The 23208-nt window shown below is 40.8% G+C and overlaps 5 non-coding genes and 1 pseudogene across 5 annotated transcripts; 5 read left to right on the forward strand and 1 right to left on the reverse strand.

Moving 5' to 3' along the window:
* Positions 1-606: 606 nt before the first annotated feature.
* On the forward strand, positions 607-678 carry TRNAA-UGC (transfer RNA alanine (anticodon UGC)). The gene has a single exon. It is a non-coding gene; the product is annotated as a tRNA-Ala (tRNA).
* Positions 679-3613: 2935 nt separating this feature from the next.
* TRNAA-UGC (transfer RNA alanine (anticodon UGC)) lies at positions 3614-3685 on the forward strand. The gene has a single exon. It is a non-coding gene; the product is annotated as a tRNA-Ala (tRNA).
* A 2759-nt stretch (positions 3686-6444) lies between these two features.
* TRNAA-UGC (transfer RNA alanine (anticodon UGC)) lies at positions 6445-6516 on the forward strand. The gene has a single exon. It is a non-coding gene; the product is annotated as a tRNA-Ala (tRNA).
* Positions 6517-9271: 2755 nt separating this feature from the next.
* Positions 9272-9343, forward strand: TRNAA-UGC (transfer RNA alanine (anticodon UGC)). The gene has a single exon. It is a non-coding gene; the product is annotated as a tRNA-Ala (tRNA).
* Positions 9344-18168: 8825 nt separating this feature from the next.
* On the forward strand, positions 18169-18984 carry LOC138432841 (probable ribosome biogenesis protein RLP24 pseudogene; annotated as a pseudogene).
* Positions 18254-18365, reverse strand: LOC138431577 (U6 spliceosomal RNA). The gene has a single exon (XR_011253738.1). It is a non-coding gene; the product is annotated as a U6 spliceosomal RNA (small nuclear RNA).
* Positions 18985-23208: the final 4224 nt, after the last annotated feature.

Genomic DNA, 23208 nt, shown 5'->3' on the forward strand with positions numbered 1-23208 from the left:
TCAGTCTCCATTGCTGCACATGGGCTTTCTCTAGTTGCAGTGAGTGGGGTCTATTCTGTGTTGTGGTGCCTGAGCCTCTCATTGCAGTGGTTTCTATTGTTGCAGAACATGGACTCTAGACACTGGGGCTTCAGTAGTTGCAGCCCCCCAGGCTCTGGGGCTTAGGCTCAGTAGCTGGGATGCACAGGATTTAGTGGGATGTGGGTGGGGTCCTGTGCCATGTGGGATCTTTCCAGACCAGGGATTGAACCTGTGTCCCCAGCATTGCAAGTTGGATTCTTAACCACTGGACCACCAGGAAAGTCCCAAGATACTGCTAGTTTGAACTATAAACTATAGTTTAATTATGTTTAATATGTTGAATAAATTAGAAGGAATTAAAAGTATAACCAAGAAAAAGCAAATAGCAATGACTGGAAGTCTAGGCAAGTAACAATAGAGTCTAAAAATCCTGGATATTTTCCTTTGTTTAATTTCACTAGAGAAATTTAGGAACCCTTGACTGCCAGAAAAACCAACAGTAGGGTAACTGGAAGGACTGGTATATGCAGCAAGATTCCTGGCTGTATTCACCATATTGAAATTCACTGTGCCAAAAGTTGCTCAGGGGATGTAGCTCAGTGGTAGAGCGCATGCTTTGCATGTATGAGGCCCCGGGTTCAATCCCCGGCATCTCCATATTTTGGGCTTCCCACTGGCTCAGTGATAAAGAATCTGCCTGCTAGTGCAGAAGATGCCCAAGAGGCAAGTTTGATCTCTTGGCTCAGGAAGATCCTCTGGAGTAGGAAATAGCAACCCGTTCCAGTACTCTTGTCTGGAAAATTCCATCGGCAGAGGAGTCTGGCAGGCTACAGTCCATGGGGTCACAAGGAGCTGGACATGACTGAGTATGCGCGTGCACACACACAAACACACACATGCCTGCAAGTTACAGAGATTGGTGAAGGTTTTGATTTAGAATTGCTGACCTTAGTTAAGCTTCTCAGAACTTTCTTTGATAAAATATACGTAACATAGTATTTACCATTTTACCCATCTTTAAGTGTACAACTCAGTGGATTCTCATTGCTTTTTAAGTCTTCTCTTTGTTCTTGATATTTCATTGTTCAGTCACTAAGTCATTGCCTTCTCCTTATAGGAGAAAGCAATGGCAACCCACTCCAGTATTCTTGCCTGGAAAATCCCATGGACAGAGGAGCCTGGTAGGCTGTAGTCCATGGGGTTGCACAGAGCCGGACATGACTGAAGCGACTTAGCAGTAGCAGTAGCACTAAGTCATGTTCAAATCTGCGACCCCATGGACTGCAGCACATGAGGCTTCCCTGTCCTCCGCTATCTCCTGGAGTTTGCTCAAACTCATGTCCATTGAGTCAGTGAGGCTATCTAACCATCTCATCCTTTGCCTCCACCTTCTCCTGTTGCCTTCAGTCTTTCCCAGCATCAGGGTCTTTTCTAATGAGTCAGCTCTGTGCATCAGGTGGCCAAAGTATTGGAGCTTTACCTTCAGCATCAGCCCTTCTAATGAATATTCAGGGTTGATTTATCTAGGATTGACTGATTTGATCTCCTTGCAGTCCAAGAGACTCTCAAGACTCTTCTCCAGCACCACAATTCAAAAGCATCAATTCTTCTGTGCTTAGCCTTCTTTATGGTCCAACTCTTACATCTGTACATGACTACTGGAAAAACCGTAGCCTTAGCTAGACAGACCTTTGTCAGAAAAGTCAGGTCTGCTTTTTAATAGTCTGTTTAGGTTTGTCATAGGTTTCCTTCCAAGGAGCAAGCATCTTTTAATTTCATGGCTGCAATCATCATCAGCAGTGATTTCGGAGCCTACAAAGAGAAAATCTGTCACTACTTCCACTTTTCCCCTTCTATTTGCCATGAAGTAATGGGACCAGATGCCATGATCTTCGTTTTTTCTTGTTTTTTTTTTTTTTTTAAATAAGCTCAGTTCAGTTCAGTTCAGTTCAGTCGCTCAGTCGTGTCCGACTCTTTGCGATCCCATGAATTGCAGCACGCCAGGCCTCCCTGTCCATCACCAACTCCCGGAGTTCACTCAGATTCATGTCCATCGAGTCAGTGATGCCATCCAGCCGTCTCATCCTCGGTCGTCCCCTTTTCCTCCTGCCCCCAATCCCTCCCAGCATCAAAGTCTTTTCCAATGAGTCAACTCTTTGCATGAGATGGCCAAAGTACTGGAGTTTCAGCTTTAGCATCATTCCTTCCAGACAAATCCCAGGGTTGATCTCCTTCAGAGTGGACTGGTTGGATCTCCTTGCAGTCCAAGGGACTCTCAAGAGTCTTCTCCAACACCACAGTTCAAAAGCATCCATTCTGCGGCACTCAGCCTTCTTCACAGTCCAACTCTCACATCCATACGTGACTACTGGAAAAACCATAGCCTTGACTAGACGGACCTTAGTCGGCAAAGTAATGTCTCTGCTTTTGAATATGCTATCTAGGTTGGTCATAACTTTTCTTCCAAGGAGTAAGCGTCTTTTAATTTCATGGCTGCAGTCACCATCTGCAGTGATTTTGGAGCACAAAAAAATAAAGTCTGACACTATTTCCACTGTTTCCCCATCTATTTCCCATGAAGTGATGGGACCGGATGCCATGATCTTCGTTTTCTCAATGTTGAGTTTTAAGCCAACTTTTTCACTCTCCTCTTTCACTTTCATCAAGAGGCTTTTTAGTTCCTCTTCACTTTCTGCCATAAGGGTGGTGTCATCTGCATATCTGAGGGTATTGATATTCTCCGGGCAATCTTGATTCCAGCTTGTGTTTCTTCCAATCCAGCGTTTCTCATGATTCAATTTGCATAGAAGTTAAATAAGCAGGGTGATAATATACAGCCTTGACGCACTCCTTTTCCTATTTGGAACCAGTCTGCTGTTCCATGTCCAGTTCTAACTGTTGCTTCCTGACCTGCATACAGATTTCTCAAGAGGCAGGTCAGGTGGTCTGATAGTCCCATCTCTTTCAGAATTTTCCACAGTTTATTGTGACCCACATAGTCAAAGGCTTTGGCATAGTCAATAAAGCAGAAATAGATGTTTTTCTGGAATTCTCTTGCTTTTTCCATGATCCAGCGGATGTTGGCAATTTGATCTCTGGTTCCTCTGCCTTCTCTAAAACCAGCTTGAACATCAGGGAGTTCACGGTTCACGTATTGCTGAAGCCTGGCTTGGAGAATTTTGAGCATTACTCTATTAGCATGTGAGATGAGTGCAATTGTAGGGTAGTTTGAGCATTCTTTGGCATTGCCCTTCTTTGGGATTGGAATGAAAACTGACCTTTTCCAGTCCTATGGCCACTGCTGAGTTTTCCAAATTTGTTGGCATGTTGAGTGCAGCACTTTCACGGCATCATCTTTGGGAATTAAACGTACAACCAGGAAAAAGGAAATAGCAATGATTGGAAGTCTAGGCAAGTAACAATAGAGTCTAAAAATCCTGGATATTTTCCTTTGTTTAATTTCACTAGAGAAATTTAGGAACCCTTGACTGCCAGAAAAACCAACAGTAGGGTAACTGGGAGGACTGGTATATGCAGCAAGATTCCTGGCTGTATTCACCATATTGAAATTCACTGTGCCAAAAGTTGCTCAGGGGATGTAGCTCAGTGGTAGAGCGCATGCTTTGCATGTATGAGGCCCCGGGTTCAATCCCCGGCATCTCCATATTTTGGGCTTCCCACTGGCTCAGTGATAAAGAATCTGCCTGCTAGTGCAGAAGATGCCCAAGAGGCAAGTTTGATCTCTTGGCTCAGGAAGATCCTCTGGAGTAGGAAATAGCAACCCGTTCCAGTACTCTTGTCTGGAAAATTCCATCGGCAGAGGAGTCTGGCAGGCTACAGTCCATGGGGTCACAAGGAGCTGGACATGACTGAGTATGCGCGTGCACACACACATACACACACATGCCTGCAAGTTACAGAGATTGGTGAAAGTTTTGATTTAGAACTGCTGACCTTAGTTAAGCTTCTCAGAACTTTCTTTGATAAAATATACGTAACATAGTATTTACCATTTTACCCATCTTTATGTGTACAACTCAGTGGATCTCATTGCTTTTTAATCTTCTCTTTGTTCTTGATGTTTTGTTGTTCAGTTTAAGTCATGTCCAACTCTGCGACCCCATGGACTGCAGCAGTCCTCCGTTATCTCCTGGAGTTTGCTCAGACTCATGTCCATTGAGTCAGTGAGGCTATCTAACCATCTCATCCTTTGCCTCCACCTTCTCCTGTTGCCTTCTGTCTTTCCCAGAATCAGGGTCTTTTCTAATGAGTCAGCTCTGTGCAACAGGTGGCCAAAGTATTGGAAATTTACCTTCAGCATCAGCCCTTCTAATGAATATTCAGGGTTGATTTATCTCGGATTGACTTATTTGATATCCTTGCAGTCCAAGAGACTCTCAAGACTCTTCTCCAGCACCACAATTAAAAAGCATCAATTCTTCTGTGCTTAGCCTTCTTTATGGTCCAACTCTCACATCTGTACATGACTACTGGAAAAACCGTAGCCTTAACTAGTCAGACCTTTGTTGGAAAAGTCATGTCTGCTTTCTAATAGTCTGTTTAGGCTTGTCGTAGGTTTCCTTCCAAGGAGCAAGCATCTTTTAATTTCATGGCTGCAATCACCATCCGCAGTGATTTCGGAGCCTACAAAGAGAAAATCTGTCACTACTTCCACTTTTCCCCTTCTATTTGCCATGAAGTAATGGGACCAGATGCCATGATCTTCGTTTTTTCTTGTTTTTTTTTTTTTTTAAATAAGCTCAGTTCAGTTCAGTTCAGTTCAGTCGCTCAGTCGTGTCCGACTCTTTGCGATCCCATGAATTGCAGCACGCCAGGCCTCCCTGTCCATCACCAACTCCCGGAGTTCACTCAGATTCATGTCCATCGAGTCAGTGATGCCATCCAGCCGTCTCATCCTCGGTCGTCCCCTTTTCCTCCTGCCCCCAATCCCTCCCAGCATCAAAGTCTTTTCCAATGAGTCAACTCTTTGCATGAGATGGCCAAAGTACTGGAGTTTCAGCTTTAGCATCATTCCTTCCAGACAAATCCCAGGGTTGATCTCCTTCAGAGTGGACTGGTTGGATCTCCTTGCAGTCCAAGGGACTCTCAAGAGTCTTCTCCAACACCACAGTTCAAAAGCATCCATTCTGCGGCACTCAGCCTTCTTCACAGTCCAACTCTCACATCCATACGTGACTACTGGAAAAACCATAGCCTTGACTAGACGGACCTTAGTCGGCAAAGTAATGTCTCTGCTTTTGAATATGCTATCTAGGTTGGTCATAACTTTTCTTCCAAGGAGTAAGCGTCTTTTAATTTCATGGCTGCAGTCACCATCTGCAGTGATTTTGGAGCACAAAAAAATAAAGTCTGACACTATTTCCACTGTTTCCCCATCTATTTCCCATGAAGTGATGGGACCGGATGCCATGATCTTCGTTTTCTCAATGTTGAGTTTTAAGCCAACTTTTTCACTCTCCTCTTTCACTTTCATCAAGAGGCTTTTTAGTTCCTCTTCACTTTCTGCCATAAGGGTGGTGTCATCTGCATATCTGAGGGTATTGATATTCTCCGGGCAATCTTGATTCCAGCTTGTGTTTCTTCCAATCCAGCGTTTCTCATGATTCAATTTGCATAGAAGTTAAATAAGCAGGGTGATAATATACAGCCTTGACGCACTCCTTTTCCTATTTGGAACCAGTCTGCTGTTCCATGTCCAGTTCTAACTGTTGCTTCCTGACCTGCATACAGATTTCTCAAGAGGCAGGTCAGGTGGTCTGATAGTCCCATCTCTTTCAGAATTTTCCACAGTTTATTGTGACCCACATAGTCAAAGGCTTTGGCATAGTCAATAAAGCAGAAATAGATGTTTTTCTGGAATTCTCTTGCTTTTTCCATGATCCAGCGGATGTTGGCAATTTGATCTCTGGTTCCTCTGCCTTCTCTAAAACCAGCTTGAACATCAGGGAGTTCACGGTTCACGTATTGCTGAAGCCTGGCTTGGAGAATTTTGAGCATTACTCTATTAGCATGTGAGATGAGTGCAATTGTAGGGTAGTTTGAGCATTCTTTGGCATTGCCCTTCTTTGGGATTGGAATGAAAACTGACCTTTTCCAGTCCTATGGCCACTGCTGAGTTTTCCAAATTTGTTGGCATGTTGAGTGCAGCACTTTCACGGCATCATCTTTGGGAATTAAACGTACAACCAGGAAAAAGGAAATAGCAATGATTGGAAGTCTAGGCAAGTAACAATAGAGTCTAAAAATCCTGGATATTTTCCTTTGTTTAATTTCACTAGAGAAATTTAGGAACCCTTGACTGCCAGAAAAACCAACAGTAGGGTAACTGGGAGGACTGGTATATGCAGCAAGATTCCTGGCTGTATTCACCATATTGAAATTCACTGTGCCAAAAGTTGCTCAGGGGATGTAGCTCAGTGGTAGAGCGCATGCTTTGCATGTATGAGGCCCCGGGTTCAATCCCCGGCATCTCCATATTTTGGGCTTCCCACTGGCTCAGTGATAAAGAATCTGCCTGCTAGTGCAGAAGATGCCCAAGAGGCAAGTTTGATCTCTTGGCTCAGGAAGATCCTCTGGAGTAGGAAATAGCAACCCGTTCCAGTACTCTTGTCTGGAAAATTCCATCGGCAGAGGAGTCTGGCAGGCTACAGTCCATGGGGTCACAAGGAGCTGGACATGACTGAGTATGCGCGTGCACACACACATACACACACATGCCTGCAAGTTACAGAGATTGGTGAAAGTTTTGATTTAGAACTGCTGACCTTAGTTAAGCTTCTCAGAACTTTCTTTGATAAAATATACGTAACATAGTATTTACCATTTTACCCATCTTTATGTGTACAACTCAGTGGATCTCATTGCTTTTTAATCTTCTCTTTGTTCTTGATGTTTTGTTGTTCAGTTTAAGTCATGTCCAACTCTGCGACCCCATGGACTGCAGCAGTCCTCCGTTATCTCCTGGAGTTTGCTCAGACTCATGTCCATTGAGTCAGTGAGGCTATCTAACCATCTCATCCTTTGCCTCCACCTTCTCCTGTTGCCTTCTGTCTTTCCCAGAATCAGGGTCTTTTCTAATGAGTCAGCTCTGTGCAACAGGTGGCCAAAGTATTGGAAATTTACCTTCAGCATCAGCCCTTCTAATGAATATTCAGGGTTGATTTATCTCGGATTGACTTATTTGATATCCTTGCAGTCCAAGAGACTCTCAAGACTCTTCTCCAGCACCACAATTAAAAAGCATCAATTCTTCTGTGCTTAGCCTTCTTTATGGTCCAACTCTCACATCTGTACATGACTACTGGAAAAACCGTAGCCTTAACTAGTCAGACCTTTGTTGGAAAAGTCATGTCTGCTTTCTAATAGTCTGTTTAGGCTTGTCGTAGGTTTCCTTCCAAGGAGCAAGCATCTTTTAATTTCATGGCTGCAATCACCATCCGCAGTGATTTCGGAGCCTACAAATAGAAAATCTATCACTACTTCCACTTTTTCCCCTTCTATTTGCCATGAAGTAATGGGACCAGATGCCATGATCTTAGTCTTTTTGGTTTTTTTTTTTTAAATAAGCTCAGTTCAGTTCAGTTCAGTTCAGTCGCTCAGTCGTGTCCGACTCTTTGCGACCCCATGAATCACAGCACACCAGGCCTCCCTGTCCATCACCAACTCCCGGAGTTCACTCAGATTCATGTCCATCGAGTCAGTGATGCCATCCAGCCGTCTCATCCTCGGTCATCCCCTTCTCCTCCTGCCCCCAATCCCTCCCAGCATCAGAGTCTTTTCCAATGAGTCAACTCTTTGCATGAGGTGGCCAAAGTACTGGAGTTTCAGCTTTAGCATCATTCCTTCCAGACAAATCCCAGGGTTGATCTCCTTCAGAGTGGACTGGTTGGATCTCCTTGCAGTCCAAGGGACTCTCAAGAGTCTTCTCCAACACCACAGTTCAAAAGCATCCATTCTGCGGCACTCAGCCTTCTTCACAGTCCAACTCTCACATCCATACGTGACTACTGGAAAAACCATAGCCTTGACTAGACGGACCTTAGTCGGCAAAGTAATGTCTCTGCTTTTGAATATGCTATCTAGGTTGGTCATAACTTTTCTTCCAAGGAGTAAGCGTCTTTTAATTTCATGGCTGCAGTCACCATCTGCAGTGATTTTGGAGCACAAAAAAATAAAGTCTGACACTATTTCCACTGTTTCCCCATCTATTTCCCATGGAGTGATGGGACTGGATGCCATGATCTTCGTTTTCTGAATGTTGAGTTTTAAGCCAACTTTTCCACTCTCCTGTTTCACTTGCATCAAGAGGCTTTTTAGTTCCTCTTCACTTTCTGCCATAAGGGTGGTGTCATCTGCATATCTGAGGGTATTGATATTCTCCGGGCAATCTTGATTCCAGCTTGTGTTTCTTCCAATCCAGCGTTTCTCATGATTCAATCTGCATAGAAGTTAAATAAGCAGGGTGATAATATACAGCCTTGACGCACTCCTTTTCCTATTTGGAACCAGTCTGCTGTTCCATGTCCAGTTCTAACTGTTGCTTCCTGACCTGCATACAGATTTCTCAAGAGGCAGGTCAGGTGGTCTGATAGTCCCATCTCTTTCAGAATTTTCCACAGTTTATTGTGATCCACACAGTCAAAGGCTTTGGCATAGTCAATAAAGCAGAAATAGATGTTTTTCTGGAATTCTCTTGCTTTTTCCATGATCCAGCGGATGTTGGCAATTTGATCTCTGGTTCCTCTGCCTTCTCTAAAACCAGATGAACATCAGGGAGTTCACGGTTCACGTATTGCTGAAGCCTGGCTTGGAGAATTTTGAGCATTACTTTACTAGCATGTGAGATGGGTGCAATTGTGGGGTAGTTTGAGCATTCTTTGGCATTGCCCTTCTTTGGGATTGGAATGAAAACTGACCTTTTCCAGTCCTATGGCCACTGCTGAGTTTTCCAAATTTGTTGGCATGTTGAGTGCAGCACTTTCACGGCATCATCTTTGGGAATTAAACGTACAACCAGGAAAAAGGAAATAGCAATGACTGGAAGTCTAGGCAAGTAACAATAGAGTCTAAAAATCCTGGATATTTTCCTTTGTTTAATTTCACTAGAGAAATTTAGGAACCCTTGACTGCCAGAAAAACCAACAGTAGGGTAACTGGGAGGACTGGTATATGCAGCAAGATTCCTGGCTGTATTCACCATATTGAAATTCACTGTGCCAAAAGTTGCTCAGGGGATGTAGCTCAGTGGTAGAGCGCATGCTTTGCATGTATGAGGCCCCGGGTTCAATCCCCGGCATCTCCATATTTTGGGCTTCCCACTGGCTCAGTGATAAAGAATCTGCCTGCTAGTGCAGAAGATGCCCAAGAGGCAAGTTTGATCTCTTGGCTCAGGAAGATCCTCTGGAGTAGGAAATAGCAACCCGTTCCAGTACTCTTGTCTGGAAAATTCCATCGGCAGAGGAGTCTGGCAGGCTACAGTCCATGGGGTCACAAGGAGCTGGACATGACTGAGTATGCGCGTGCACACACACATACACACACATGCCTGCAAGTTACAGAGATTGGTGAAAGTTTTGATTTAGAACTGCTGACCTTAGTTAAGCTTCTCAGAACTTTCTTTGATAAAATATACGTAACATAGTATTTACCATTTTACCCATCTTTATGTGTACAACTCAGTGGATCTCATTGCTTTTTAATCTTCTCTTTGTTCTTGATGTTTTGTTGTTCAGTTTAAGTCATGTCCAACTCTGCGACCCCATGGACTGCAGCAGTCCTCCGTTATCTCCTGGAGTTTGCTCAGACTCATGTCCATTGAGTCAGTGAGGCTATCTAACCATCTCATCCTTTGCCTCCACCTTCTCCTGTTGCCTTCTGTCTTTCCCAGAATCAGGGTCTTTTCTAATGAGTCAGCTCTGTGCAACAGGTGGCCAAAGTATTGGAAATTTACCTTCAGCATCAGCCCTTCTAATGTATATTCAGGATTGATTTATCTCGGATTGACTGATTTGATCTCTTTGCAATCTAAGAGACTCTCAAGACTCTTCTCCAGCACCACAATTAAAAAGCATCAATTCTTCTGTGCTTAGCCTTCTTTATGGTCCAACTCTCACATCTGTACATGACTACTGGAAAAACCATAGCTTTGACTAGACAAACCTTTGTTGGAAAAGTCATGTCTGCTTTCTAATAGTCTGTTTAGGCTTGTCGTAGGTTTCCTTCCAAGGAGCAAGCATCTTTTAATTTCATGGCTGCAATCACTATCCGCAGTGATTTCAGAGCGTACAAATAGAAAATCTGTCACTGCTTCCACTTTTTCCCCTTCTATTTTCCATGAAGTGATGGGACCAGATGCCATGATCTTAGTTTTTGTTTTGTTTTGTTTTTTTAATAAAATCTCTTTATTTAAAAAAATAAAATTTGATTAACTTATCATCTTAAAAAAATCTTTGCACAATCCAATCACATTGGGCCAATATTAGTGTCTTTTTAAAATTATTTAAAGGAAATTTTTAAAATAATTGGCATTTTATGAAATACAGAACCATGTGGAATATTTTTGTAAATTTATGAAGATATTAGAAAGACCAACTATATAAAAAGCTATGTTTTAAACTAATGAAACCATACAGAAATATCTTTCATAACACAAAATGGAAGATACTATAAACAATGATATATCTGTAAACCATTTATTTAGATATGTCTAGTCATATTAAGATCTTAGTGTTTTGGTGATGGTTTTATAGCATGGTGAATATAACCAATAACACTGAATCGTATATTTAAAATTGCTTCAAATGGCAAATCTCACATTATGTTTATTTTACCAGAATGATAAAATATGTAAGAAAAATACCAAACAGATCAATTTAAAAATCTGGAAATTTAAAAAACGTATTTTCAAATGATTGATGGTCAAGGAAGAAATCATCATGGAAACTAGAAAATAGATCATACCATTGTAAATCAACTACACTTCAATTTAAAAAGTAAATTTTAAAAAATGGTTGAAACTAAAATATTACAGGTCAAATTTTTTGGCATGCATCGAAAGTAGTACTTATAGAGAAACAATATATTTAAATAGTGTATTAATGACCTATTGCTATATAAGTAATTGCCCCAAAATTTACTGATTCAGTTTTAGCAGCAAACATTTATTATCTCTTACATTTAATTTCAAAAGCAGCTTTGTTGAATGGTCCTCAGAATCTCTAATGAGGCTGCAGTCATCTGAAGGCTTGACTGTGGCTAGAGGACGCACTTTAATGTCTCACTCACTTTGTTGGCAAGTTGGTACATGCTGTTAGCAGGAGGCCTCCATTCCTTTCCTTGTGGATTTCTTCTCAGCGCTGATTGAGTTCACACAACCTAGTGGCTGATTTACCCCAGAGCAAACATCCCAAGGTACTGAGGTTGAAGCCACAATGCCTTTTATAATCTAGTCTCAAAGTCACACATCATCACTACTACCGTCATAGAAACCAACCCTGATTCATTGAGGGAGGAAACTACTCAAGGGTGTGAATATTAAGTGGCAAGGACCTTCAAGGACTGATAGGAGCTTACTACTAGAAATAGTGAAAATATTAAAAACGTTTTTTCAAGCCTCCATCATGGTCCACTGGCTAAGACTCCATGCTCTCATTGCAGGGGACTCAGGGTCCATCTCTGGTCAGAGAACTAGATCCTACATGCTGCAACTAACAATTCAGAAACTGCAACTAAAGATTCTACATGCCGCCACTAAAACCTGCCGCAGCCAAACAAATAAAATAAAAGCATTTTAAAATCAAATTCCAAAAATACAAAGAACTGAAACAAATAGGGCAAAAAGTCCAAACCTTTGGAAGAAAATATAACAAAATATCTTTAAGAACTTTGGCTAAGAAGAATTTTGCAGAGATGTAAATAAATGCATAGCGTTAAGGAGAAGACTGATGAATTTAGCCACTTTAAAATGAATGGCTTCTCATCAAAGAGAATGAAATGAAAAGCAACCAATCAGAAAAATGGGCAAAAGACATTTTTTTAATTAATTTATTTTTTTATTGAAGGATAATTGCTTTATGAATTTTGCTGTTTTCTGTCAAACCTCAACATGAATCAGCCATAGGTATACATATATCCCCTCCCTTTTGAACCTCCCTCCCATCCCCCTCCCCATCCTACCCCTCTAGGTTGATACAGAGCCCCTGTTTGAGTTTCCTGAGCCATACAGCAAATTCCTGTTAACTATCTATTTTACATATGGTAATGTAAGTTTCCATGTTACTCTCTCCATACATCTCTCCTCCCTCTCCTCCCCTCTCCCCATGTCCAGAAGTCCTTTCTCTGTGTCTGTTTCTCCATTGTTGCCCTGTAAATACATTTTTCAGTACCATTTTTCTAGATTCTGTATATACACATTAGAAAATGATCTTGATCTTTCTCTTTCTGACTCACTTCACTCTGTATAATAGGGTCTAGCTTCATCCAACTCATTAGAACTGACTCAAATGTGTTCCTTTTTATGGCTGAGTACTGTTACCTTGTGTATATGTGCCACAACTTCTTTATCCATTCATCTGTCGATGGACATCTAGGTTGCTTCCGTGTTCTAGCTATTGTAAATAGTGCTGCAATGAACAATGGGATACATGTATCTCTTTCCATTTGGTTTCCTCAGGGTATATGGTAGGAATAGGAGTGTTGGGTCATATGGTGGTTTTATTTCTAGGTTTTAAGGAATCTCCATACCATCTTCCATAGTGGCTGTACCAACACTGCAAGAAGGTTCCCCGTTCTCCACACCCTCGACAGCATTTATTGTTTGTAGACTATTTGATGAGGGCCATTCTGATTGGTGTGAGGTGATATCTCATTGTAATTTGATTTGCATTTTTTACTAATGAATGACATTGAGCATCTTTTCATGTGTTTGTTAACCAACTGTATGTCTTCTTTGGAGAAATGTCTGTTTAGGTCTTTTCCCCACTTTTTGATTGGGTTATTTGTTTTTCTGGTATTGAGTTGTATGAGCTGTTTGTATATTTTGGAAATGAATCCTTTGTCAGTTGTTTCATTTGCTATTATTATCTCCCATTCTGAGGACTGTCTTTTCACCTTGCTTATAGTTTCTTTTGCTGTGCAAAAGCTTTTAAGTTTAATCAGATCCCACTTGTTTACTTTTGTTTTTATTTCCATTACTCTAGGAGGTGGGTCATAGAGGATCTCACTTTGATTTATGTCATCAAGTGTTCTGCCTGTGTTTTCCTCTAAGAGTTTTATAGTTTCTGGTCTTACATTTAGGTCTTTAATCCATTTTTAGTTTATACTTGTGTATGGTGTTAGGAAGTATTCTAATTTCATTCTTTTGCATGTAACTGTCCAGTTTTCCCAGCACCATTTATTGAAGAGGCTGTCTTTGCCCAGCAAAAGACATTTTACAGGTTCCTCTGTCCATGGAATTCTCCATGCAAGAATACTGGAGTAGGTAGCCATTCTCTTCTCCAGGGGATGTTCCCAACCCAGAGACTGAACCCAGGTCTCCCCATTGCAGGCAAATTCTTTACCATCTGAGCCACCACAGAAGCCCAGGCTGTTCATAATATCTCCATTTTCTTTGAGAGTTCTATGATTTCATTTTTCTATTGCCATGTTTTACAGTTTTATAAAATTTAAAGCTTTCTTTGCAAATTGAAGTACTATTAATTTACAATGTTGTGTTAGTTTCAATTCTATAGCAAAGTGACTTGGTTTTATATGCATATTTTTTTCTAGTATAGATTATACAAGAAAAAACTTACACTTCTATTTGTTCTATATACTTGAAGCAGACACAATTATCTCAGAAGGTTCTGAAAGACAATATTGATAGTAGGGGGATTATACAGTATGGGTCATTTCTCTTTGGCCAGTGTCCCAAGTATATTCCATGAATTTTAGTCTCATTAGATGATTCCCAAAAAAAGGGTTTCTTGGTTAATTAAGTAAAGGAAGTGTTTCGTATTGTAATCCTCCCTTGAAGAATCACAGTGCATGTCAGCATCATGAGGCTCTAAGAAGTCCTGTATCAAACAGAGAAGTCTGTTCAACTTTGCTTCACCTAGTACTTCCCAAGCTTGTCAGACCTCTTTCCTGTGACATTTTCCATAATATCTGCTGAATAGTTCCCCTCAAACTAGCAATGCCTTCTTGGAATAGTTCTGTGGACTAAATAGGATAGTTTTTCCCAAATTTACTTACAAAATAAATGTACTATTGTTTTATACATCTTTGGGGATAAATTTGGAGACGGCAATTTTGTTATACTGTTACAGACCACATTACGGCTAGGCTCCCCTGATTACCATTACTTTTCTTTTTTCAGAACAACACAGATTTATTATCTCACAGTTCCCACGAGTAAGGAGTATGGGTACAGGTTAGCTGAGTCATGTGCTCAGTATTTCACAGTGTTGAAGTGGGATACATTCAAGGTGTCCAAAAGGGATATAATCTCATCTGAATTCACTGAATGTTGGCAGTTCAGTTCCTTATGGTTATCGGCCTAAGGTCCTTGCTTTCCTGAGGGTTTCTGTCATTATTCTTGAAAATGGAGATTAATTAATTATCTGTTGCTATATAACAAATTACCCCAAAATTTAGTGGCATAAAACAACAATAAACTATTACATCTCATAGTTCCTGTGGGTCAGGAATGCAGGAGATTTTGGCAGGGAAGTTCAGAATCTTTCATGAGATTGCAATTAAGATGTCAACTAGAGTTGTAGTTATCTGAAAGCTTGACTGGAATTATGGGATCTGCTTCCAAGTGGGAAAGTTGGTGTCAGCTGTTGGTAGGAGGCCTCAGTTCCTTTCCATGTGAGTATCTCCCAGAGTTACTTAGAATCTTCATAAAATAGTGACTTATTCCTCAAAAGCAAGTTACACAAGAGACTAAAGCAGAAGGCCTACTCTATGACCTACACTCAGTAGGTTCATATGACCACTTCGGGAGAATTCTAAAGATCTCACAAGTCAGTCTTGATTAAATGTGGAGGGGAAGAACACAAGAGAATGAATATCACAAGGCCAGGAAAGTTATTGAGAGTAAATCTTAAATATTCCCACCTCCCATACATGCACAAAAATGAATTATGTAGTTTCAGTTCAGTTCAGTCGCTCAGTTGTGTCTGAATCTGCGACCCCATGAATCACAGTACACCAGGCCTCCCTGTCCATCACCAGCTCCCGGAGTTCACTCAGACTCACGTCCATCGAGTCAGTGATGCCATCCAGCCATCTCATCCTCTGTCGTCCCCTTCTTCTCCTGCCCCCAATCCCTCCCAGCATCAGAGTCTTTTCCAATGAGTCAACTCTTCACATGAGGTGGCCAAAATACTGGAGTTTCAGCTTTAGCATCAGTCCTTTCAAAGAACACCCAGGGCTGATCTCCTTCAGAATGGACTGGATGGATCTCCTTGCAGTCCAAGGGACTCTCAAGAGTCTTCTCCAACACCACATCCATTCTTCACATCCAAAAGCATCCATTCTTCGGTGCTCAGCCTTCTTCACAGTCCAACTCTCACATCCATACATGACCACTGGAAAAACCATAACCTTGACTAGATAGACCTTTGTTGGCAAAGTAATGTCTCTGCTTTTCAGTATGCTGTCTAGGTTGGTCATAACTTTTCTTCCAAGGAGTAAGCGTCTTTTAATTTCATGGCTGCAGTCACCATCTGCAGTGATTTTGGAGCCCAAAAAAATAAAGTCTGACACTGTTTCCACTGTTTCCCCATCTATTTCCCATGAAGTGATGGGACCAGATGCCATGATCTTCGTTTTCTGAATGTTGAGCTTTAAGCCAACTTTTTCACTCTCCTCTTTCACTTTCATCAAGAGGCTTTTTAGTTCCTCTTCACTTTCTGCCATAAGGGTGGTGTCATCTGCATATCTGAGGGTATTGATATTTCTCCTGGCAATCTGGATTCCAGCTTCTGTTTCTTCCAGTCCAGCATTTCTCATGATGTACTCTGCATAGAAGTTAAATAAGCAGGGTGACAATATACAGCCTTGACGTACTCCTTTTCCTATTTGGAACCAGTCTGTTGTTCCATGTCCAGTTCTAACTGTTGCTTCCTGACCTGCATACAGGATTCTCAAGAGGCAGGTCAGGTGGTCTGGTATTCCCATCTCTTTCAGAATTTTCCACAGTTTATTGTGACCCACATAGTCAAAGGCTTTGGCATAGTCAATAAAGCAGAAATAGATGTTTTTCTGGAATTCTCTTGCTTTTTCCATGATCCAGCGAATGTTGGCAATTTGATCTCTGGTTCCTCTGCCTTTTCTAAAACCAGCTTGAACATCAGGGAGTTCACGGTTCACGTATTGCTGAAGCCTGGCTTGGAGAATTTTGAGCATTACTTTACTAGCGTGTGAGCTGAGTGCAATTGTGTGGTAGTTTGAGCATTCTTTTGCATTGCCTTTCTTTGGGATTGGAATGAAAACTGACATTTCCCAGTCCTGTCACAACTGCTGGAGTTTTCCAAATTTGCTGGCATATTGAGTGCAGCACTTTCACAGCATCATCTTTCAGGAATTGAAACAGCTCAACTGGAATTCCATCACCTCCACTAGCTTTGTTCATAGTGTTGCTTTTTAAGGCCCACTTGACTTCACATTCCAGGATGTCTGGCTCTAGGTGAGTGATCATACCATTGTGATTATCTGGTCGTGAAGATCTTTTTTGTGCAGTTCTTCTGTGTATTCTTGCCACCTCTTCTTAAGAGGAGTTAACTAAATTATTAACAAAATTATTGTGACAATCATTTTGCAACATATGGTGGTGGTTTAGTTGCTAAGTCGTGTCCAACTCTTGTAACCCCATGGACTGTAGCCTGCCAGGCTCCTCTGCCTGTGGGATTCTCCAGGCAAGAATACTAGAGTGGATTGCCATTTCCTTCTCCAGGGTATCTTCACAACTCAGGAATCGAACCCAGGTTTCCTGCATTGCAGGCAGATTCTTTACTAACTGAGCTATAAGGGAAGCCCTTGCAATATATAGGCACAACAAATTATCAAGTTATATCCCTTAGGCTTGCACAGTATTACATGTCAATCAGCTCTCAATAAAACTGGGAAATTTTTTTTCTGAAAAATTATTCTGTTGTATAGAATTACTATATTTTATCCATTTATCAATTGATGGACACTTGGGGTGTTTAATAACTTTTGGTTGTAACATTTTTTAAATAGCAAATAAATAAATATCAAAAGGAGAGGATTATTGGATACCATCTTGGAGCCTAGCTACCAAAGTTGTTGGACTATATTGAAAACAAATATTTCCCTCTCACCTCAGTCTATGACATAATAATCTGGAAAATAATGTGTACATACAATTGAATGGGACTAAAGAATAAAGAATATTGAGAGTTAATGAAAGTGTCTTGAATCTTCTTGGCAAGTTACTATTGCTCGAGGATTCCTTGAAGTTCTGTCATGATTACACCTTGAAAGATAGCTCTGTCCTCATTTTCTATCAGATTATTTATAAGCAAAAATGGATTCCATCTAGTCTACGTTTCATGCTCTTTAAGTGAACCATGTTCTTTAAGCTTGCGGTTGAAGAATCAAAAACTAAAATGAAACAACAAAGACTTTTACTAGACTGATAGGACGCAAGTTACATGCAAAATGGAATATAGTAGAAGATACTTAGGAATTCAAAGTTTATCAATATCTCAGTGAGGGCATGCATGCTAAGTTGCTTCAGTCACGTCCAACTCTTTGCAACCCTATGGACTGCAGCCAGCCACGCTCCTCTGTCCATAGGATTCTCCAGGCAAGAATACTGGAGTGGGTTACCATGTACTTCTCCAGGGGATCTACCTAACCCAAGGACTGAACCCATGTCTCTTACCTCTCTTGCATTGGCAGGTGGGTTCTTTACCACTAATGCCACCTGGGAAGCTCTATTAACATTTCAGTGTCCTCAAGCAAATTAAGCCGAATAATCCTTTCTTATAGGAGACTCTGTGCTTGTGTGTTTAAGGGGAAAAAAATCAAGCATAAATCAAGGTGAGTTAAAAAGATTTTTATAAATTATTTCTGGAGGAGGCTTTATAGTATTTTCTCATTTAGATCATTTGCTTAAATATGTCGAAGTAAGTAAAGAAATAAGGACCATTCTGTTGCAGAACATTTAGACTGTTCTGACTAATGCAATGTTTCTCACTTTTTTTTTAATATAGAACACTTCATGAATTTTTGTGTCATCATTGAGCATCACTGAGGCCACGCTAATCTTCTCTGTATTGTTCCCATTTTAGCATATATACCACCAAAGAGAGCATCACCTACCTATTTACCTGAATTCCACAGATTTCATGTCAGCTAAATGAACTTTAAATTTAGTCTATCTTGGAGAAGCACTTTCTGTGCCAGGGCTCCGTCACTTCATCTTAAGCCTGCACGTCCCCTTTCGAGTTCAACAAGAGAGAAGTGTTATTTCTGTTCAGCCCTGTTTGCCCAGGCCACAGCATCATGTTTGTTTCCAAAGGTGTTCAGATTCTGTAAAACCAAGTGTCATAAAAACTTCAAAAAGAATGAAATCCTAGCAAGATCAGATGGACTAAAGCGTTCCAGATAGCAACTATATAAAACTCACAGCAGTAATTCACTTGAATTTGAAAAACATATTCCATAGCTCTCACTGTCAAATAACAGAGAGAGCTATGGAATAAAATCACTGATGCAATGAACAGAGTTGAAGAGACCAAACAGAAATGCCAAGCTAAATTTATAATGAACAAGTTGAAGAAAAATAAAAAACTACGTAAAGTTCAGAACATTAAAGCAGTCGAGCAAAGCATCCATCTTATCTGGGCCCTTCTTTCAGGTGAAGGAAAGTAGCTGGAAGACAAAATGGTACAGAATGCACAACAGTATGTTGATATGGAAGATGGTTCTTGAAACTCTTACTGCTTGAAACCATTTCTTTAATTGAATCTGGAAATCTCCTATGGAGACGTAGAACTTCTACATTATTGATTTTTTCACATAAGATCACTCAGAAATGGATGCAAGTACTTCTCTCTACATCGTCATCTGTGGGACAGCAGGTAGTATGGATGCATCTCAATATTAAACCTTCGCTGAGAGACACACTTCTATAATTCATGAAAATTATGTTTGCAAATACAGAAGTGAACTGTGGACACAAAATGGCCATGCCATTTGGTCAGCGGCGGTAGACAGCATTTATGTAGTTCAGCCCAGTTCAGTCGCTCAGTCCAACTCTTTGCGACCCCATGGACTGCAGCACACCAGGCCTCCCCGTCCATCACCAACTCCCGGAGTTCACCCAAACCCATGTCCACTGAGTCAGTGATGCCATCCAATCATCTCATCCTCTGTCATCCTCTTCTCCTCCTACCTTCAATCTGTCCCAGCATCAGGGTCTTTTTCAATGAGTCAGTTCTTTGCATTAAGTGGCCAAAGTATTGGAGCTTCATCTACAACATCAGTCCTTGCAATGAACACCCAGGACTGTTCTCTTTTAAGATGGACTGGTTGGATCTCCTTGCAGTCCAAGGGACTCTCAAGAGTCTTCTCCACAGTTCAAAAGCATCAAGTCTTTGGCACTCAGCTTTCTTTATGGTCCAACTCTCACATCCATACATGACTGCTGGAAAAACCGTAGCTTTGACTAGATGGACCTTTGTTGGCAAAGTAGTGTCTCTGCTTTTTAATATGCTGTCTAGGTTGGTCATAGCTTTTCTTCAAAGAGGAAACATCTTTTAATTTCATGACTACCGTCACCATCAGCAGTGATTTTGGAACCCCCAAAATAAAGTCTGTCACTGTTTCCATTGTTTCCCATCTATTTGCCTTGAAGTGACAGGACCGGATGCCATGATCTTTTTCCGAATGTTGAGCTTTAAGCCAACTTTTTCGCTCTCCTCTTTCACTTTCATCAAGAAGCTCTTTAGTTCCTCTTCACTTTCTGCCATAAGGGTGATGTCATCTGCATATTTGAGGTTATCGACATTTCTCCTGGCAATCTTGATTCCAGCTTGTACTTCATCCAGCCTGGCATTTCACATGATGTACTCTGCATAGAAGTTAAATAAGCAGGGTGACAATATACAGCCTTGACGTACTCCTTTCCCAATTTGGAACCAGTCTCTTTTTCCATGTCCAGTTCTAACTGTTGCTTCCTGACCTGCATACAGATTTCTCAGGAGGCAGGTAAGATGGTCTGGTATTCCCATCTCTTTCAGAATTTTCCACAGTTTATTGTGATCCACACAGTCAAAGGCTTTACCATAGTCAATGAAGCAGACATTTTTTGGGAATTCTCTTGCTTTTTCTATGATCCAACAGATGTTACCAATTTAATATCCAGTCCCTCTGCCTTTTCTAAATCCAGCTTGAAAACCTGGAAGTTCATGGTTCACATACTGTTGAAGCCTGGCTTGGTAAATTTTGGGCATTACTTAGCTAGTGTATGAGATGAGTCCAATTGTGCAACAGTTTGAGCATTCTTTGGCATTGCCTTTCTTTGGAATTGGAATGAAAACTGACCTTTTCCAGTCCTGTGGCCACTGCTGGAGTTTTCCAAATGTGCTGGCGTATTGAGTGTAGCACTTTCATAGCATCATCTTTCAGGATTTGAGATAGCTCAACTGGAATTCCATCACCTCCACTAGCTTTGTGCATAGTGATGCTTCCTAAGGCCCACTTGACTTCACATTCGTGGATGTCTGACTTCAGGTGAGTGATGATCTCACCATCGTGGTTATCTGGGCCATTAAGATCTTTTTTGTATAGTTCTTCTGTGTATTCTCTTCCCTGGTGGCTCAGATGGTAAAGTGCCTGCCTAAAATGTGGGAGACCTGGGTTCGATTCCTGGGTTGGGAAGATCTCCTGGAGAAGGAAATGGCAACCCACTCCAGTACTCTTGCCTGGAAAATCCTATGGACAGAGGAGCCTGGTAGGCTACCATCCATGGGGTCACAAAGAGTCGGACACGACTGAGTGACTTCACTCACTCACTCACTCTGTGCACTCTTGCCACCTCTTCTTAATATCTTCTGCTTCTGTTAGGTCCATACTGTTTCTGTCTTTTATTGTGCCCGTCTTCGCATGAAATGTTCCCTTGGTATGTCTAATTTTCTTGAAGAACTCTCTAGTCTTTCCCCATCCATTGACTTCCTCTGTTTCTTTGCATTGATCACTTAGTAAGGCTTTCTTATCGCACATTGCTATTCTTTGGAACTCTGCATTCAGATGGATATATCTTTCCTTTTCTCCTTTGCCTTTTACTTTTCTTCTTTTCTCAGCTATTTGTATGGCCTCCTCAGACAACCATTTTGCCTTTTTGCATTTCTTTTTCTTGGGGATGATTTTGATCACAGCCTCCTGTACGATGTTATAAACCTCCATCCATAGTTCTTCAGGCACTCCATCTATCAGATCTAATTCCTTGAATCTATTTCTCACTTCCACTGTATAATCGTAAGGGATTTCATTTAGGTCATACCTGAATGGTCTAGTGTTTTTCCTACTTTCTTCAATTTAAGTCTGAATTTGGCAATGAGGAGTTCATGATCGGAGCCACAGTCAGTTCCCAATCTTGTTGTTGCTGACTGTATAGAGCTTCTCCATCATCAGCTGCAAAGAATATAATCAATCTGATTTCGATATTGACCACCTGGTGATGTCCATGTGTAGCATCATCTCTCATGTTGTTGGAAGAGGGTGGTTGCCATTTATGTAGTAATTAATGACAAATTCATGACAAGTAATATATAAAATAATAATTTTCTTTGCAGTAAAATATTCCCTTAATGTTCTAGAAAGGATAAATAAGGAACTAGCAATCTGTATGATAACTACCCTCAGGCAGTATCTCTTCTTTTGATTTTAGTATTTCCAATTTTGGTTTATTAGCATCTTAGAAGAACATAATGGTTTGATATATTGAGACCTAATTATGTTGGACTGTTTTGATCTGGCTTGAGTATGAATATTATGGTAGGCATTTGTGAATATTGGGGATCAGTTGAATAGTCTGTTCCTGAAATAGCACTATATAATTTCCACTTTGGGAAATACTTAATTCTTTTTTAAAAAATATGTTTCATTTATTTTATTTGGGTGCATTGAGTCTTAGTTACAGCATGTGGGATCTAGTTCCCTGACCAGGGATCAAACCCAGGCCCCATCCATTGGGAGCATAGAGTCCTAGCCACTGGACCACACAGGAAATCCTGGGAATACTTAATTCTTAGTTAAGACTCCTAGTAGAATAAGCTTTATTCTCCCAGGACTCCAGGACCTATTTAAATTTTTTTTTAATTTTTAAAAACTGGTCATTGTTTTTGAATTGCATATATGGGTAATACATTATAGATTATTTGCACATAAAATTGTTTCTAAAGTGAAAAATAAAGGAAAACAATTTAGTCTTTCTTAGCTACAAAAAGAAGGCTTTCTGGACCATAAAGCTAATTATGATGCTTATTTCATTTAATGATCATGTACAGAAGACCAAAGTAGCCATTTCTCCAGAGAAGACATGCAGATGGCAAACAGGTACATGAAAAGATGCTCAGCATCTCTAATTATTAAATAAAGGCAAATCAAAGCTGCAGTAAGGTACCACCTCACACCAGTCAGACTGGTCATCACTAAAAAGTCTACAAGCAACAAATGCTAGAGAGGGTATGGAAAAAGAGGAACCTTCCTTCTGTCTTGGTGGGAATGTAAGTTGGTACAGCCAGTATGGAGAACAGTATGGCAACTCCTTAAAAAGCTGAAAATAGAATTACCATGTGATCCAGCAATTCCACTCCTGAGCATACACTTGGAGAAAATTATAATTCGAAAAAATGCAGGCACCCCTGTGTTCATAGCAGCACTATTCACAACAGCCAAGACGTGGAAACAAACTAAGTGTCCATCAACACATGAATGGATAAAGAAGACGTGGTACATATATACAATGGAATACTACTCAGCCACAAAAGAACAAAATAATGCCACTTGCAGCAACATGGATACACCTAGAGATTATCATAGTAAGTGAAGCAAGTCAGAAAGAGAAAGACAAATACTAGCAGATGTGGAATCTCAAGTGGTGTAAATGAATCTATCTACAAAACAAACTTACAGGCAATGTGGGCAGATTTA

The sequence above is a fragment of the Ovis canadensis genome, chromosome 1 (genome assembly GCF_042477335.2).
Source record: "Ovis canadensis isolate MfBH-ARS-UI-01 breed Bighorn chromosome 1, ARS-UI_OviCan_v2, whole genome shotgun sequence".
Classification (NCBI taxonomy): domain Eukaryota; kingdom Metazoa; phylum Chordata; class Mammalia; order Artiodactyla; family Bovidae; genus Ovis; species Ovis canadensis.